The sequence below is a fragment of the Cupressus sempervirens genome, chromosome 9, assembly GCF_028749045.1.
Source record: "Cupressus sempervirens isolate cs-2001-9-10 chromosome 9, ASM2874904v1, whole genome shotgun sequence".
NCBI lineage: Eukaryota > Viridiplantae > Streptophyta > Pinopsida > Cupressales > Cupressaceae > Cupressus > Cupressus sempervirens.
The window spans coordinates 594,085,629-594,101,986 of record NC_143126.1 but is presented as its reverse complement, the minus strand read 5'-3'; the positions used below and the strand labels follow the sequence as shown (position 1 = coordinate 594,101,986).

The window sequence follows — 16,358 nt, the reverse complement described above, 5'->3', positions numbered from 1 at the left end:
ACCATCATTTTTTTACTATGGTCATTAGGAACATCTTAGTCCTAGGATAGGGTAGGTGTGTTCTTAGGCTTCTTACCATGTGTACTCGATTAAAAAAGAGGATCCCTTTATTAACCATCCAATTAGGTTAGTACAAAGTTTATGCTACCATTCCTTTGTTAATTGACCAAACTCGATCAATACTATCTCCAAAATTGGTTATCACTGAATGCTTGACACATATGGGAAACTATCTTCGATGCATGAGTGAGCTTGATTATCACTAATTTCTTAGTAAAGGCTTGACAGTTTCTAATTACATTTAAAAAATTTCACTTAATCACTCCCCAATAGTCACAACCTTTGAAAATTGGTTGGATTAATTGAGAAAAGTCTTCATATATCCCTTTTAGGTGGGTGCAAGAAAAAGAACATGTACTTTTGCAATTTGAAATCAATAAAATCTTTCATTTTTTCATATAATTTGCCGTAACATAGAGTATATAGATTGGTATGAATTGGCAAAAGAAAATGATTATTTGAACTGAATCTTGAATGTCTTAGGAGAAGAATGCAAGTGGTTTGAATGATTTAAGTAATCAATATCAAAAGATATTTAACATTCTTCCTCGGGTGCACCAAAACCCTTGTTTCATTGACAAGTTTTGGAAAAAATGCCCTAACTTGCATTTCCACCACGGAAATCTCATGCCACTTAGGAAAATGCAAGTTAGGAGGGTGTACTATAAGACCCCAGAAGGATGGGAGAGGGGGAACAAGTTATCTAATTTTGCAATCCAGCCCTAGGCCAAACATCTCTATGTGTTTGGTTGAAGACAACATGTATTAAAGTGCTAGAAGCATAGGGGATGGATAAAATCTTTCTAATGGTGGAGTGTGATCTCTGATAGATCCCTCTTAGTTTCTCACTTGATGGCTAAGCTTGATCAATAACCTAGTAAGTACTTCCTTCACAAACCCAATTAATTAGGCCTAATAGGGTTAATTGTTGAATTTTTGGTTTGGTGGTCATCTGATTAGTTGGTAGTCTAACTTTGGAATTAAAAGTATCTTCCAAAAGGGTGTTTGGATATCAAATTTTTTTCTATGTCTTTTGATGTAATTTTAAACCAAGTTCACATTTCCTCTTTGGTAGGGTTGATTGGGACTCCTAGGCCTAAAAGCCACTTTTTCTATTTGAGGCTATTGGGTATAAGCTAGGTTGTTCTAACCCATCAAGTTGAGTTTTTTGAATTTTCAAGAACCTTTCCATTCCCCCTTAAAAGCATAGGTTTCCATTTCAAGAAAATCCCTAGTATTTAATGGTTTTGGGCTTTATGATCTAGTTGTGCTCCTTTGGATGCCTAGGCCATATTTATTTTTGAGTAAATTTCATATAAAGGTGTAGATTCCTCTCTTAACTCCATTTTGGGGTATTTGAAGTAATCTAAGGCCACACAACAACCTAGTTGCCTATATAAGGGAGAGTTGTACATCAGGTGCTGAAGAAGTTTCAGGGTAAGTTTGTCATTGTTTACCTAGATGATATTTTGATATTTGGTAAGACATTAGAGGAGCATTTGGTGCACATTCTTAAGGTGTTTGATAAGTTAAGGGAGGAAAATTTGCTGATAAATTTGAAGAAGTATAGTTTTGTCAAGGAGTAAGTGTAATTGGGATTTGTAGTATTAGTAGAATGTCTGAAAATGAACCTTGAGAAAGTGAAGGCTATCCTCAAAATGACCAACTCCAAAAGTGCAACAAAGGTAAAATCTTTTAATGGACTAGATAGTTTTTATAGAAAATCTTTCAAAGGTTTTAGCAGTGTTTGTAGGCCCTTGGCTAAAACAATGAGATGAGATAGGAAAGAATTTAAGTGGACTATAAGAGCAGATAAGAGCTTTAATATGATGAAATAGAAAGTTACAAAGCAACCCATATATTGTGTTCTCTCAATTTGTGTAGTTTTTGTATTTCTATTTTAGAAGTATTTCTAGGACTACTCCCATATACAATTTGTAATGGTGATTTACCAATACTCCTATTGATAGGATTATTGCATGTAGATTATGCTTGTGGTAAGATCATATCCCATCCATTTGGCTTATCTCCAACTAAGCATCTCAATAAATTTCCTTAACTCTGATTCATAACTTTTGTTTGTCCATAGTATGTGGATGATGTGATGACCTTAACTCCAAATCTATCTTCAATTTCTTCCACAATGTACACCAAAAATACCTAACAAACTTGGTATCTCGATCAGAAACTATGCTCTTTGGAAGACCATGTAACCTCACCACTTCTTTGAAAAATAATTGTTCTACATTAACAACATCACCAGTCTTCTTGTAGGGGATAAAATGTGCATTTTTAAAAATCTATCAACCGCCACAAATATCGAATCATGTCTTCATTGTGTCCTTGGTACACCAAGAATGAAATCCATTTTGACATCTTCCCATGGCTTCTTAGGTACATGTAATGGCTAATATAACTCATATTTTTCTTCACTCACTTCACCATTTGACATACTCTGCACAAACTTCTTCATATATTGTTGAAACTATCACCAATAATAATTCTTAGTAACTAAAGCAATGGTTTTATCTCTACAAAAGTGTCCAACCAATCCTCCACTATGCTTCTCCTCAATGAGATCATCTCTCATAGAAATTTTGGGAATGCAAACCTAACTTCCCTTGAACAATATACCATCTTGGATTATAAAATCCAACCACTTTATCATTTTGTGTGACAGGTTCTTTACAAAAATTTTAATTCCTTTGAATCTAGTTTCTAAACTACTAATTCTTTTTTTCAAAATGGTTTAGTTTAGGTTCCTCAAAAAAGAGGGCCACATAAAGTGGTACTATTTTTTTTAGAAAAAAAATAACATAGTGCAAAGTGTGCCCCCCCTAAAATTTTAACTTTTTTTAATGAAAATTTTTAATTGCTCTGGTCAAAAGTTACCTAACATCGTGTAGTTTATCCCATATTTTTTAGGTAATTTTATAATATGTATTTTTAAATATGAATTTTTCAATTGGACACATCTCCAAAATGTGAAATATATGTGTGCTCCACCTAAAAATGATTAAAAACTAATCTAAAATCAAAACTTCTTTTTTTTAAGTGTCTAGAGTGAAGTCTAGTTTCTAAAAAACTAAGTTACAAAATTTGATGAACGAGCTAAAATTTACACCCTAATTAGTACATGTTGGTTTTTGACAGAAAATGGCCATTCATTCAAAATAAGTTATAGTTGAAAGACTTAAAATATTTCAAATTCAAAATAAATTACATGGTTAAATATCTAACACAGAGATCTACAATGTCACATAACCTAATTTTATCGATGGTCAACCACGAGGAAACTTGAAGGAGAGCACACAAGAAAAATTAATCATTTTTTATATGTTTGCTACAAAACATGACTTAGACCAGTTTAGAGACTCCAAACCTTTGGGTTGGATCCCCAAGGAAAATCCAAGCCTTAGGCTTGGTAGAATCCAAAGCTTTAAATAGTGCATGCATGTCATAGGGTATGTACTTTACGTAAAGAATTTTTAAATTCAGGCTTACATAGTGTGTACGCGCTATAGTGCACACAAGCTTTGTAAGTCTAAAATTGAAGGAGAGAGGGATAGAGGGTAGAGAGTGAGAAAGAGTAGAGGATAGGGAGAGAGTAGGAGATGGGAGAGGGTAGGATAGAGGGAGAGGGATGGAGAAATGGAGAGAGAGAGAGAGAGAGAGAGAGAGAGAGAGAGAGAGAGAGAGAGAGAGAGAGTAGGGGATGGGAGAGGGAGAGAGTGAGAGAGAGGGAGAGTAGGGGATGGGAGAGGGAGAGAGTGAGAGAGAGGGAAAGTAGGGGATGAGAGAGGGTGTGATAGGGGGAGAGAGAGAGAGAGATGTGTGTGAGAATAATATAGTAAAAGAGAGGAGTAGGAGAAAAAATTAGCTAGATAAATGGAGAGACAGAGGGGGGAGTGGGAGAGAGAGAGTAGGGGATGGGAGAGGGTGGGATAGAGAGATCATAGAGAATGGGAGAAGGTGGTAAAGGGAGAGAGGGATGAAGAGAGAGAGAGAGAGAGAGAGAGTAGGGGATGGAAGAGGATGGGATGGGGGGGAGAGGGAGATGGAGAGAGAGAGTAGGGGATGGGAGAGGGTGGGATAGGGAGAGAGAGATTTTCATATAGTGCATACACACTATAGTGCATGTGCACTTTATAGTACGTACATGCTATAGTGCGTACACACTATATAAAAATACCAAAAAATGGTTATAATGAAAGTTTGGGTTTGTTTCGATAGAAAACATAGGTTTCATATTGTTGGAAGTTAGCAAACACCAAATTCAATCATTGGATACACTATTTGAAGGCTATTTGAACATTCTTTCTATAGAAAAGGTTAGTGTAGTCCTTTTAAAATATTCTTTGTTACTATAGAGACAAATCTCTTTATAATTTGAGAAGTTGTTTAATATATAGTGAATTCATTGAAATTTGTATGTTTGAATGAATTGTTATTTGGAAATGGTTAGAAATTTGATAAGTTGTTTAATATATATTGCGTATTAATTGATATAATTATAATTATTTGAATGATTTGTAATTTACAAATTGTAAGTAATTCATATGTTTGAATAATTTGACATATATAAATCATCATCATGCTAAAGAAGACACCAAATACTCAAACAATGGAAGAGAGGAAGAGATATTTGGAAATTAAAAGAGAAAAAATGAAACTACTATGTGAACAAAAAAAATTGCAATGCAATAATGAAGAATTTTCTTTTGAAGAGGAATAGAACCACCAATACAAAGAAACAAAGATGAAGAATTGGAAAGACAAAGAGAACGAATGAGACTCTTACGCTCAAGACTACAATTCAATTGTGAAGCTACACCATCTTTCAATGTTGGAGTCATATCGTTATCCCATGTTGAAGAGATGCTAATTTCTACATCTGACAATGTACACACTCCATCATGTCATGTTAAAGGCACAACATCAACATATCAAGTACGTGATATTCCATCTTTTGCATCTTATTTCCAAGGCACATCATCTTTGGTTCAAGTTATGCAAAACTCTCAACCTATGTTGATGTTCAAAATGTTAAGGGAGTGGAAGAGATTATAACACCTATAATTCATTTTAGAAGACCAAAATATTTGATTGATATTGATACTAACATATTGAAATCAATTCGTGACAAGATTAACAAGTGTTCTTGTCAAAGAAAAGTTAATCGTATGTGGAGATTATTATTTGAAGAATTAAATATTATAGGTTGATGCCAATTATTTGTTGAAATGATGAGAAATTTGAAATTTAGGTCCATCATGAAGATTATTTGGCTAAGAACGATGGATGACTCAAATGAAAAAAGAATTGTAAAGAATCTAATGAGTGCATATGACAAAGTGCATTCTAAATCATGCACCAAAGATAGTAATATCACAAAATGCATACTTACATAGACAATCGTAAGTACCCAAATGAAGAAAGCTTGACTCATGAGAAAGACAAGCAAAATATTGAAAATTGGTAGAGGTACTCTAAGGAGAGCCATGGTAAGGCGTGAGAGATTGGAAGATCCAACAAAAAATGAGTTATGGGCATTTAGCGATAGACTAAAGCAAAAAGATAAAGAAATTAGTGAAGCTTTGAAATCATTGATTGAAAATTTTTGGACAAATAACACACGTGTTTCCCCTAATCAAAGAGATGTTGTAAAAAGGAGGATTAGTAATAAATAGCCATTCTAGGAATCTGAAGCAAGTGCACCCAATAAAGAAAAGGCACATCATTGAAGGATATATATGCATATACGAACATTAACCAATAAAAAATATAAAGGAATACCAATATTGAGTATTGTATACAACAAAGATTTTTCCAAACCAAAGGCAATAAGTCATTCATAATAGTCAAAAATTTAAGAACTAGATATATATGAACCAAATTATTCTTACATAAGTATATAGTATTATTGACCAAATGAGAATTAGCAAAATGATATTGCACAATCTCCATTACAACAACATGGAAGCTTTGTGATTTTAATAGTATCCTTCTTTAGTCCCAAAAAGGGACATTATAGATATTGCTCACTAATCCTTTACAATAGAAAATGTTTACAAAAAATGGCATGTACTTGTATGAGGACATTATATATTATAGAAATTCCACACTGAGGCATCTGGCTAGCCAGTCAAAAAAATAGTAACTGAATGCAAGTGGGATCATAAAGATACCTTAATAAACTATTATCCCCTGTACATAAGCAGTATCTTGGTCATCTACTTGACTAGGACACATTTGGGAACTAATAATATCCATTTAAACTCAAGTCTCTAGAAGCAATTATATTTGTTCCTGAAGGAGATGCACCCATTTGATCTACAATAACTTTATATTCACTAGGATTTCTATTTCTCTTTGATTGGGATAATCTTTCCAAAATTGCATCTACCCTTTGCCAATTTGGGAATTCAATGACCCTATTCATGGACCTCCTAGCGGTTGGTCACCTAAGTGAGAACCTTGAGATTTATTAGGAACTCTATGAAAGAAATTAGTACCTTGAGAAGCTCTCCATTTGTTAGCTAGATTAAAACCTTGGATTATAAATGGCTGGCCTTCATTGTAAAAAGAGTGAGACTGCCTCACCAAAGGTGGCAATGAGGTTTTTGTTGTTCTATTAAGATCATTAATATATTTTGATGAGAAATTTGAGGGATCATGCCCAACTTGAGTATCTTGGCTTCCCAAGTCTTGTAAATGCAAGGCCATTAATGAATAGCCATTTCTAATTGAAACATCTATGGTGCTGGAATGAAGTGTGTGACCAGATTCTTTTCCTACTAATGAGCCAATTTGAGGCTTCACTTCACATTGTTCCGTGGATAATTCTATAGCACTTGTTAGTTCTCTATGTGCACTGAAGAGCTTCTATCACTACTTGAGCTACTAGCAAATGGTGAGTATTCATCATCATCATCTGACATAGGCTCGCATGCATATATGTTACTTCTTTCCTTTGCTGCTTTCCCCTTCCTAGCTCTTCCTCATTATCTATAACTTCTTTCATGGGTCCAAGAAGGTCTTCCCACTCTTTCCCATTAGCTGTAGGTTTTGTCTCTTCATCCTGAGTAATTGGCATACCCTGGATGGCACTAAGATAAGCATTTTCTTCTGAAATGTCCTTTTCTCTTAGATTAATCTCTTTATTAAGTAGGCTTTCTATATCTTCCTCTGTATATTTAATAGATGTAGCTACAATTCCATGCTCATTAAGAATATTCCTTGCACCATGGATTAATATATCATGCAATTTCTTAATAGTTTCATTCTTGTTAGAATTCATAACCAAATTCTCCGTGGCCAATTTTCTTCTTGATTGCTGCAATATTTTTTCCTCAACTAAACATTTTGTAATCAGTTGATATACAATCACAGTTTTCTCTTGGCCAATTATACGGGCTCATGATTGAGCCTATAGATCCAAAAAAGGGTTGAAATTTGGATCTGGTAGAAGAATAGTATTAGCAAGATGTCATTTACTAACATTGCATCTTTATAACAACTAAATTTGGGTGCACTATAAGCATTAGTTCTCAAAAAAATTAAATAGTACAACATACCATATATAATGACTGTCGGTGCTTAGCTACATCATATAATAAATTGAAATTAGATGACCATTAAAGCACTTTGTAAAGTACAACCTACATATCATATACAACCACTTTTCAAGGGAATGAACGAAGTGTTCAAACTTCAAACAGATAACATGAAACTGCTTGGAAGGTGGGGTAAGAATTTTTGTTGCATTAATTGCATTATCCCTGCAAATGGAAGCCATTTGTTTGTACAACTATAAAGTCCACCTTTATTTATTTTAATTTAGCATGGTGTCCCAAAGTATTTGGGAAAATCTTTCATGAAAAGATATGCCTAGGTACATTACTAATAATTCAACATCCTTCAATACAAAGATGTCAAGAACATTTTTTTTGCATCATATACAAAATCTTTGTAATTGCTCCATTTTTGATGCCACATAGGATCTTCACTTTTAGCATCTTTGATTAGTCAATAAACTTATTAAGGTTACTTCTTAGGAATGAGAAGGCATGGGGAGTTAGGCCAACTATTAGTCACTGTATAGAAAAAGTAGTAGTTGGCCATGCCACTGACGGGAATCATTTCAATCTTATTTTTAGACTAGGTACCTCATTCATCTTGAAAGAATAACATACTATTTTCAATGTCTTTGAAATATCTGTGGCTGGTAGCCAATTGCTTATTCACTTAGATTTTGCTTCCTCAAGTGGTAAAAAGTTGTATGGACACATTGCATCACATTGTCACCGTTCTTGTGTGGAAATGAAAGTATGTGACCATGCCATAGGTGGTCACCATGAAGTTGCGTGTTATGGAGAAACTCATGTTGCATTACATTTTTTGAGAGATAAATTTAAGGGTGGACATTTAATGCTTAGAAAAATAGTTGTGTTCCTTGGCTCTTCAATGCCATAGTTCTCACTCCCCTTCTTGATTTCAAGGATCCTCTCACAAAACTCTTTCATTACATAAATACTAAGTCACATTTCATATCACCATTCATTCTATAATTACTAACAATTCACCACCTTTGAATATTTTGAGATGTTCCAGTTAGTCCTAGATTTTCATTGATGAGCATTCTCAAACTCACAATAATAGTTACCAGTGATCAATGATAATACCATCAGCTCCTCCAAAATGTTTCTAGGTACAAAAACCAAAGGATTTTGGTACCCCAACTAGGTTAACTTCTTTTGTTTTTGTCATAGTTACAAAGAACTGTGATTACTCACAAATCATGTGAGTAAATGTGAGCTGAATCAAGCTACAAGTTATATACAGTAATACTTAGCCACAAGTAATAGGTAAAGCTTTCCACAATCTTTTCACAATGACTTGCTAAGCGCACAAGCAAAACAGTTGAAACTTGTGCACAAGATGCAAACCAAAGGGTAAAAAATAGATTTCATGAAAATAACTTAAAATATGGTGGAAAACCATATAATAATACTCTTTGGAAGGTTCACAAGTCAGACCACAAGGTAATACTTGAGACATTAAACTGTAGAGCAGATCTAGTTGGTTCATTAGATTGAATATAATTACACAAACATGGAATCCTAAGGTAAAATGTTGTTAGGTTTTGGAAACTAAGGTATTTGGTTACCTAATAGGTCCTAGGAATTCTAACTAGGGTCCTAGAATGGTCCTAGATGGACCAATTTGATCAAAAGATGTAAAGAGCAAAAATTGCTCAAAAGTTGCAATTACTTGATCAACTTTTACAATTTTTGCAAGAAGTTGTAACTGCCCATGGTTAGGTATTTGAGCATGGGGAAGCATATTTTGGAAGGTTATAAGGTTTTCAGCATGGGGAAGTACTCAAATTTCTAGGTTGGTCAAAAGTTGCTCAATGAACCAAAAGTTGCTCAATAGGTTAAAAGTTGTTAGGGATGAGAAACTAAGGTATTTAGTTACCTAATGGGTCCTAGGAATCCTAATCAAGGTCCTAGAATAGTCCTAGATGGACCCATTTGACCTAAATATGTAAAGAGCAAAAATTTCTCAAAAGTTGCAAAGTTGCCCAAAAAGTTGTTTGAGTGACTTTTGCAATTTTTGCAAAAAGTTGCAAATGGAGGTTTGGAAACTTGTAACTTCCATGCTTGGGTATATGAGCATGGGAAACATATTTAGGAAGATTAGAAGGTTTCTAGTCAGATTTCATACTCCTTTTCAACCAAGTTGCATTTTTGAGCAACTTTTACAACTTTTGTAATTTTGCACAAAAAGTGCAACTTTTGCAAAGTTCACTAGATTTCACTTCTAGGACTTGGAAAAGGTTCCAAGTTGTTAAAAAGCACCTAAGAACACATAATCCTAGGCTATCTTGACCAAAAACTCAAAAAGACCAAATTTTGCCTAATTAGCAACTTTTGCTCATATCTTACACAAAGTTTCCTAGGCATACATATCTTGTTCATTTCTCTCTAACTGTTCGTTGTGGGATCAAACTGTCTATTCCATTAGCTCTGAGCATCTGGGTAAACCCTAGTCCCAAGCTTGTCACATATTTTTGAGTGCTCAAACATTCTCAGGAACACCAAACCGAATTGACCCTAAGAGTCACTAAATGTCATAAGGCAGCGATCTTTGACAAGATATATCTCAGAGCTCGTGTGAGGTATGGATGCAATTACAAGTGCTACAGGACCATGTTGTTGACACCTACAATAATATATCTTTCTTTTTGGAGATCAAATTCCATTTTGATTTTGCGGCCCCATCTGGGGTGATGTTGAAACTTGTAGTGTTGGCCAGTATAAAGTTGGCAATTGTTGAATCTCTCTAACTGTTTGTCGTGGGATTGAATTGTTTGTTCTATTAGCTCTGAGTGGCTTGTTAAACCCTTGTCCCAATATTTTCCTATCTCATTGAGCACTCAAACATTCTCGAGCACAACAAACTAAATTGACCCTAAGAGTCACTAAGTGCCATAAGACATCAATCTTTGACAAGACATATCTTGAAGCTTGTGTAAGGTATGTATGCAATTTTGGGTGCTACAGGAGCGTGTTGTTGACACCTACAATAACCTCTCTGACATTTTGGAGATCAAATTCCATTTTGATTTTGCAGCCCCATCTCGGGTAATGCTGAAACTTGTAGTGTTGGCCGGTACAAAGTTGCCAACTATTGAATCTCTCTAACCATTCATTATAGGATCAAATTGTCTATTCTGTTAGCTTTGAGTGGAAGGGTAAACCCTAGTCCCAAGCTTGTCCTATCTCATTGAGAAATCAAACATTCTCGGGCACGCCAAACTGAATTGACCCTAAGAGTCACTAAATGTCATAGGACATCAATCTTTGATGTGGCATATCTCAAAGCTCGTGTGAGGTATGGGTGCAATTCTAGGTGCTACAGGACCATGTTACTGACACCTATAATAACCTCTCTCTCTTTTTTGAGATCGGATTTCATTTTGATTTTGCAGAGAGTCACTAAATGTCATAGGACATCAATCTTTGACGTGACATATCTCAAAGCTCATGTGAGGTATGGATGCAATTCTAGGTGCTACAGGACCATGTTACTGACACCTATAATAACCTCTCTCTCTTTTTTGAGGTCAAATTTTATTTTGATTTTGCAGCCACATCTCAGGTGATTCTGAAACTTGTAGTGTTGGCCAGTACAAAGTCACCAACTATTAAATCTCTCTAAGCATTCATCGTGGGATCAAACTATTTATTCTATTAGCTCCAAGTGGCTAGGTAAACCCTAGTCCCAATCTTGTCTTGTCTCGTTGAGTGCTCAAACATTCTTGGGCATGCCAAACCAAATTGATCTTAAGAGTTACTAAATTTCATAGGACATTGAGCTTTTTTGGGGCATATCTTGGAGCTCGTGCAAGGTATGGATGTAATTCTAGGTGCTATAGGATCATTTTTTCAACACCTACAATAATCTCTCTCTTTCTAGAGATCAAATCCCATTTTGATTTTGCGTCCCCGTCTTGGGTGATGTTGAAACTTGTAGTGTTGGCTAGTACAAAGTCGCCAATTTTTGAATCTCTCTCACCATTTGTTGTGGGATCGAAATGTCTACTCTGTTAGCTCCACATGGTCGAGTAAACCCTAGTCCCAATCTCATCCCATCCCATTGACCCTTTGAACATTCTTAGACATGCCAAACCAAATTGACCCTAAGAGTCACTAAATGCCATAGGGTAGCAATATTTGACGAGACATATCTTGGAGCTCATGCAAGGTATGGATGCAATTCTGGGTGCTACAGGACCATGTTGATGACACCTACCATAACCTCTCTCTCTTTTTGGAGATCAGATTCTATTCTGATTTTGTGGCCCCATCTTGGGTGTTGCTGAAACTTGTAGTGTTGGCCAATACAAAGGCACCAATTTCTATATCTCTCTAACCATTTGTCGTGGGATCAAACTATCTATTTAGTTAGCTTCAAGTGGTTGAGTAAACCCTAGTCCTAAGCTCATCCTGTCTTGTTGACCACTAGAACATTCTTAGGTATGTCGAACTAAATTGACCCTAAGAGTCATTAATGCCATAGGAAAATGATGTTTGACAAGGCATATCTCAAAGCTTGTGCAAGGTATGAATGCAATTCTAGGTGCTATAAGACCATGTTGCCCACACCTACAATAATCTCTCTTACTTTTTGAAGATCAGGTTTTGTTTTGATCTTGTGGCCCCATCTCGAGTGATGTAAAAACTTGTAGTGTTAGCCACTTGGAAACATTTTTCCCTACCCCAACTTTCAAAATCAGATTTCTCATTCTATCATTGCCCTTACAAAGATATATTTTGAGGAATATTAGAGGCACAACAATTGTAGAAATCCATGACTACCAATTTGAATCCATGGGTGCAAGAATTTATTCCTCCTGTAGTACAATACATGACTCTCCCTCTATGCCCATCCACTTTCCCAGTTGCCCCTCCAACAGTGAATAGAACCTCACTAATATCATACAACATTGTTCTAGCTCCATTCCAACTACAGATAAATTATGTTCCACACATCATGAATTATATTCAAGAAATCTTTCCACTGAGTTTCCCTCTCATGGGTTTCCTGATCCCTTTTCCTCCTCTAAATACTCTCTTTCCTAGCGGAAGAATAGTGGAACCATCTAATTGTCTGCCCATTTTTTTGGTTTACCCTCCTCTAACCATCAAGGTTTGAAGGGTCCTCCTCCACAACATTATTGTACAAACATTGACCCACTTTGACCACCTAGTGTCCATCCTAGTGTTTATTAACTTGCACATACTTAAACAAGGTTTAGTCAAACCAACTTGATCTAAACACACCAACACACCACCCTGACTTGGCTAGAGTCACAACAACCCTCAAAGCAACAACAACACAAACAAAGCCAAAACAAGGGTTGTTAGGTGTCCTGCACCAGGATAATAATAGACAAAAGATATCCAATAAAAAAGGCAACAACTATAGGTATAGAAATCATAAAAAGAGCATATATAATGCGTTTCCATGAATGAAGCTCTCGAAGAGATCAATGAGAAAGCAATATTGATATCAAATTATGAATAAATTATAAACTTTATTTCAAGTCTTCTCATGTTCTGAAGATAAAACATATAATATAAACTTTTCAAATGTTTATGATGACAATAAGGTTCAAATTTAGTCATTTACATAATGCAACAAACTCAAGACTCAAACTCAATGTTAATTGTATAACAGTAATAAGAATTTAAGTTTCATTGTTCTCATCCCAATGTCAAATATAGCTCACACATCAAATATAAAATGTCATGCATCAAATATATGTCATACATCAAATATAAAATGTCATATATACATCAAATGTATGTCGAATGTGTCCACTAACATAAAATCCAAGATATATGTCCACTAATGCCTATACATGTGTGTCCATCCCTATATCTTCTCCTTCCCATGAGGGAAAGGAAACAAATCCCTAGAGGTCTTTGATCATTGCATGGAGGTAGATGATGGGGATGATGGGGTCTTCCTCACATGCTTGCTCATCCTCTTGTTTAGGCTCCTCTCTAACTGGAGCCGATACAACAAAAGTATATATGAATCAATAATTATTATACATTGAAATCAAATATATGTACATACAAAATTAATTATTTTCTTACTGCCATCAAATAGTCACTCTGTACATCCACCTTAAAGGCTCGCAAACGATCGGGAATAAGAGGGCCCTACAACAATTCAATCAATATAATCACTCGATTATACTTATAAATACCATTTGAAATTCCAATACTAACTATTATAAATAACTAAAACTATGAAAATTCTTTCATACCTTAGTCAATGGCTCTGAACTAGCCATCACAACAACAACTCTACAATCAAAGGACTAGCAAAGATGAGGAGTCTTAGACATCAACAACTACAAATCATTTAATACAATTTACATATTTTTTATAGAATATAATATAATCAAATGAATTAAATTAACATGAAAAAAATGTACCTCTACGAAGCTCGTATCATGCTTAGACTCAGTGTCCCTTGTGAATGTCGATGGTCCAATAGAGAACTAATGCACATGGATAAAAAAAATTGTTAATCCTTCGTATGATTACTTAATAAATATATGTATTAATTTAAATGGTTAAATTGATACATACATCTCAACTTGTCAATGAGACATAAAATGGGGTCGAGAAATCTGTACTAGGGCCATCAACACTCTTAACCTAAATTGTGAACAATGTCAAGACATGCTAATTAATTAGTCATTCACTGTACATACAAAATGTGATCAAATTGGTTTATTATAATCGTAATTTACCTGTGTGTCAATGCCAAATGTGTCACTCAGGAACTCATCAACAACTAGCCCATCGTTATACTGTCTCTAGCATGACTGAAAAATGTGCATAAAGATCCACATGATGTGCACATGTGACCATGATGCAAAGAAGGCTCCTCCTCAACTAATGGACTGGCACAATGAATAAGGCTCTATGTCAAAGCATTGATAGTCCCTAGAGTAATGGTCTCTACATGTTCCTTCACAACTAAAGGAATAATGACATGCTCACCATGTGGCTTGACAGTAAGTGCCCTAACTACATTAGGGTCACGACATGCCTCCATTTTATGTTGGAGTTTAGTTACAATGCAATACCATAATTTAATGGTTTTAGTTCCTTTGTCTAATGGAATACCTAAGTATTTACAAGAAAAGTAACCAGACTTGAAACCTAAAATTCAGCATATTTTTTATTCCATTTCTGGTTTGGTATTAAGAAAGAAAATCTCAGACTTTTCTGAATTAACCTTCTGGCTTGAAGCCTCCATATACTTGTTTAGAATCTTCTTAAATTGAATTGTTTCTTCCTTAGTGTTTTGTCAAGAGAGGGTAATGTCATCCACAAATTGTTGGAGTGCAATGTTGGGGGAATTCTTTGTTATTTTAATGCCTTCAATTTTTCCTTCTTGGTGAGCTTTTTGTATAGTTCTACGCCATAATTGTGAAGGATAATGGAGAGATTGGGTCTCCTTGCTTGATCCCATTTCATATGTTGAAGAAACCTTATGGATTTCCATTCACAAGTATATATATCTTCGGAGTTGAAATACAACTAAAAATGAGATATATCCATTTTTTTGAAAAAGTGAAGGCTTCTAAGCATTTGCATAGGAATCTCCAGTTTACTTTGTTGAAAGTTTTCTGAGTATCAAGTTTAATCATCATACATGAATCTATATTTGATTGAGTTGTGTGGATTATTTCTTGAGCAGTAATAATTGCTTCAAGAATTGACCTATTAGGTACAAATCTGGTTTGTTCTTCAGAGATTGTCTTGGGTAGCAATCTTTTAAGCCTATTCATTGAAGTCTTGGAAAGGATTTTATAAATTGTATTACATAAATCTATTGGGTTATTGGTGTCATTATTGAGGATTCGGTGAAATACATTATAGGATTAAATGTAAAAATGAAATAGAAAGTTATATCTATGAAATTAGAAATTGAGTGTGTTAGATGCTACTAAGGTATATGCAATAAAAAGAAAAAATTGTAGTCAGTTACTAGCATACTATTTCCATCATTTCAAGGAGTCAAGAAATTCCCATATTTATGGACTTCTCACAGTAGCATTTTAGGTGATTAGTCACTCCACATAAATATATTAAATGTTTTATTTGATCAAATTAGTAGTTTCAATCATCAACCCAAGTATGTGATCTTGTCAATCTCATTTCTATTATTAAAACCCTTGGTTTCTGCTCATTCCATATTATTGTAGTGGTCATACATCTAACATACAAATTTATAAAGTGATAAAGTCTAAGATTTTGTTAAAATCCTCGTGTTGTTTTGCAATACAACCTTATAGCCTGAATTAGTGTGTTTCTTCAAAAGTTGAACAAACAATTGATTAGTTGACTATGTTTAGTGTTAATGTTTTGAGGATTATTTTTGCAAATGCAATAACACTTCCTTGTTATTGATGTGTTCCAAATGCAGAGTTGAAGACTTATAAATATGAGAGGAGGAGGCATGTCTCTACGGTTAATCATCATTAGATTATAATAATATATTAATAATAAATAACTATATGTGTGTGTGTGTCTGTGTGTGTCTATGTTTCTTTAAATGATGATTTACCATCAACCATGTATCTCGTGATTGAATCAAAACACCCCCTCTTAGCTAGGGAGGAATGTTATAGAACACATTATGCTCTCAAGTATATGAAGAGATATCATCTCAATATGATATTCTTGGAATAAAATATTTAA

General features: G+C 34.7%; 1 long non-coding RNA gene across 1 annotated transcript; it reads right to left on the bottom strand.

Moving 5' to 3' along the window:
• Nucleotides 1-13,462: 13,462 nt before the first annotated feature.
• LOC149540083 (uncharacterized) lies at nucleotides 13,463-14,105 on the bottom strand. The gene is made up of 4 exons (XR_016355967.1): nucleotides 14,078-14,105; nucleotides 13,907-13,946; nucleotides 13,734-13,799; nucleotides 13,463-13,641 (listed from the first exon to the last, which is right to left on the bottom strand). It is a non-coding gene; the product is annotated as an uncharacterized LOC149540083 (long non-coding RNA).
• Nucleotides 14,106-16,358: the final 2,253 nt, after the last annotated feature.